Source organism: Myotis brandtii, unplaced genomic scaffold (genome assembly GCF_000412655.1).
Source record: "Myotis brandtii unplaced genomic scaffold, ASM41265v1 scaffold84, whole genome shotgun sequence".
In the NCBI taxonomy this organism is placed as follows: domain Eukaryota; kingdom Metazoa; phylum Chordata; class Mammalia; order Chiroptera; family Vespertilionidae; genus Myotis; species Myotis brandtii.
Window position 1 is genome coordinate 2,923,976 of NW_005371410.1, and position 4,106 is coordinate 2,928,081.

Here is a 4,106-nt window from a genome sequence, read left to right on the forward strand (position 1 = left end):
GTTCCTCATTAAGTTACTAATAAATGAAGTGTTTCTAAGAGTCTTGAAACAAAGGCACACTGAGTTCACAGAACATTAGCTTTCACATTAAGAACAATAGGTCATCTCTAGTGTCTTTACTACTTTAAAGTTCATATGGTTGTAGTAAAGATAAATGCCTAGCCATGTGTAGTATAGTTTTACGTGGATTAGGTGGAACTTATAAAAATAGTTAAATAGCTAGATTTATAAAAGGACATTTGAAGCAACTTTGTGAAATATACATTGTGTAGATTGGTGGCTAGCACCTGTCCTCATGAATAACATTTGTGTTCATTGCTTACTAAAGCTAATGAAGTCTGAACTCCAAAATTTACCATTATCTTTTGAGTTGAGCTAAATTATTTACTAACACAGATATTCTAAGTTAACTTTTTTAAAAGTATGCTTTTATTGATTTTATAGAGAAAGGAAGGAAGAGAGAGAGAAACGTCAATGTGAGAGAGAAACATCTATTAGCATGTCTCCGACTGGGGATTGAGCCCACAACCCAGGGATGTACTCTGGCCACAATCGAACCATGACCTCTTGGTTCATAGGTCGAAGCTAAACCACTGAGCCATGCTGACTGGGCCATACTTTTCTTTATATTTGGTCAAGTTCAGTGTGCTAGTTCATAGATGCTTTGATTCATTCTGATAGGTTTTACATATAGGACTTAGCATACTGACATTTTATCATCTCCATACTGACGTTTTATCATCTCAGTATATAAAATATGTTATTGATGGAATGCAGTATGATAAAAGAATATACTATTTGGAGTTGTAAACCCTGGGATTAAGTTCAGACTGCCACTTACCTCATACAAGTCATTTATGCCTTTGAGCCTGTTCCTTTGTCTATAAAATGTGATTAGTTCTACCTCAGTTCTGATTCTCAAGAGTAAACTGTACAGTACTGTACAGACATTATTTGACATGCTCATTCTAGTATGGGATGGATGTTAGAATATGTGTAAAAGTAGGTGGTTTCATGATCTTGTCTGCTTTAACTATTTTTTCAATACAGACTTGTGAAATCTTCCAGTGAAAGTATATGTATACACACATATGTGTACACACACAGAGCTAATTTCACCTTGAAAAAAGGCTTGATTAAGAAAACAGCCATCAGTTCGAGTATGCTAGGAGTTGAGGGGTTTTCTGTTTTTGTTTTTAAATTATGAAATATGAACTCTGCTCCTAGGTGTTTGCCAGTTAGTTAAGAAGATGACTCATGTTCAAACAGGCATAATCAAAGTAACAGTATTAACACAAATTAAATCTTGTGGTGCTTTTAAAGAATTAGGATGGCAGGATAGATAGTGCAAAAGATTTGGAGGGGCTTAATGATTTCTGTTTTTTAACAAAGTTTTAGTTATGTTTGATTTAGTTGGAAAGGAATAGAGCACTGAGGAGGACTGTCCAGAACCCTTGATGCTAACTAGTTCTGGCAGGAGGTCAACAACTAACAATTTGAGTTCCTACCAACTGCCAGAAAATTATGTATGTACATTATTTCCCTTAATTCCATGAAGAAATAGTGCCCTAGTTTTACGGATGAGGAAAAAGAGGAAGAATTAAATGGCTTGCAAAGGGCATTCTGAGTAAACAGAATTGAAATTTTAACTCAAGGACCTGTGAATTCACAGTCCAGATATGCTGTTTCCAGTTTTATAATGTGTGCTTAACTTCTGAGAATTTAAAATTTAAGCCAGTTAATTAGGAAACTAACATTTTTGTGGTCAATTACTTTTTTTAAAATTTTTATTTTTTATTCAGTTACTTTTAAAATTCATGATCAGAGAGGTCTTTTTAAAAATGTTAAGAAGAGTTTGTGAGTTACTATTATGAATGGACCTTTGTTTTTGCCCTTCATATCTTATTTTGGGTTGATATTTAAAAAACATGCAATTGTAGGGGTTGATTATGGGAATAGTTCCTTCATATCTTATTTTGGGTTGATATTTAAAACTTCTTTAGGCTTGAAGTTAATTATTGTATCCTCAGTTTTTCTGTCCTCATGACTATCCTTAATATGTTTATTTGTGGCCTTAGAAATCATGGATGTCTTTCTGTGAGTAAAGCAAGTAAAGCAGAGAATTGCCTTTCTTTTGCTGAAGAGGACACACTTGCTGCAGTCCATGCTACTATAGAGTTCCTAGGTTTTGAGAGTCGTGATCAGTATGATCATAGTACCTATAACTATTAGTTGGTAAGTTGTGATACTTTGTCATCCATCTTCTGGACAGAAGATGAATAGCTTCAAAGTTTTTGTCCATAGCTCTTAAAGCTTTCATCAAGTTTCCTTGTGGTTTGAATGGAGGAAGGAAAATTAATAGTAATTGCCACTTATGTTGTGCTATGCACTGTGCTAGAGGTTTTCGAGGCATTATTTCTAATCCCGACAAGAAGCCCAGTTGGGTGGTAGAGGGTTCTAATAGAATCTTTTTACAGATGAGGAAATTGGTGAGTACCTTACCTCAATCATAGCTAGTATGCAATGGTACTTGAATTCAAATGCAGTCTATTCAGCTCTAAAACCATGCAGGTTTTTGTGTGTGTTTTTTTCATCTTTAATTTCTTTATTGGTTAAGGTATTACAAATGTGTCCTCACCATGCAGGTTTTGAACTGTAAAGAGGTAGAGGACATTTACACCTCTTCCTTGGTATGTTTCTCAGCAAATATTTGGTATGTAGGTTGTAAGACCATCTATCTAGTCGTTTGTCTTTTTGCATGACTTGCCACTTCTTTCAGTACTATCAAAATTTCCCTCATTTTCAGAGTTCCATTTTGAATTTTTGGAACACTGTTCTAAACAGCTAAAATGGAACCTGGAGAATTAATCGGTTGTCTCCAAATATCAAAGAAAAACATGCAATTGTAGGGGTTGATTATGGGAATAGTTTTAAAAAAATTGTTTGGCTCTTTCCTTAAATTTGGCAATTGATTATTTTGACTATTTATTTTGATTAACAGGCTGCTTTTGTCCATAGCTGAAGGTTTATTTACTTTTATTTAACCATAAAACTAATATGTGTTCTATAAAATTCAGACAATATAGAAACATGAAGTAACTAAAAGTTCTTGCCTCTCTTCTCTATCCTGATGGTCAATTTTGAATTGTGTTCTGTAGAGCATAAAGTAAGTGAAAAAGGAAAGTTGACGTTAGACACAATTATTGCAATTTTTATTAGTCATTCCATACCCCAAAGGCTAATAAAATAGTGTGTAGTTTAATAGTGAATTAAACTTTATTTGGCCACTAAATATTAATATCATTCATAGTCATGATTTTGTTTTAAATTTGATGTGAATCTAGTTTTAGGCTGTTTTCAAGTATGACATTAATAAAAGGTAAAATAACATGGTTCCTATCATGCAGGTAAATTAGTTCTAGATGAAAGAGAACAAATTTTAGTTTCCATTGAACTTTTAAAAATAGCAGGCCCTTTTAAAGGTATACTTTAAAATATTTTTTATTGATTTCAGAGAGGAAGAGAGAAGGAGAGAGATAGAAACATCAATGATGAGAGAGAATTATGAATCGGCTGCCTCCTGCACATCCCATACTGAGGATCGAGCCTGCAACCTGGGCATGTGCCCTTGACTAGAATCAAACCTGGGACCCTTCAGTCCGCAGGCTGATGCTCTATCCATTGAGCCAAACTGGCTAGGGCCTTAACGGTATACTTATAACTGATACTGGAAAATTTGTATTTTGGGGCTAGTGTTTGATTAGATGACTAGACATTATTTATAGTCATCTTCTGTTTTACTTTTGTCTTTTTTGCTTTGTTTCTTTATGATAAACTAGGGGCCCAATGCACGAAATTCATGCAAGGGGCTTGGCCCTCTTAAGCCCTGGCTTCGTCCGGAAGATTGTCCAGATGGTCATTCTGCTGTTTGGTCTAATTAGCATATTAGCTCTTTATTATATAGGATTTCTTGTAAGGGAGAGGGAGAGATAGAAACATCAATGATGAGAGTCATTGATCGGCTGCCTTGTACACGCACTTCCCCTCCCCACTGGGGATTGAGCCGCACCCTGGGAATTGAACCCTGACTGGGAATTGAACCGTGA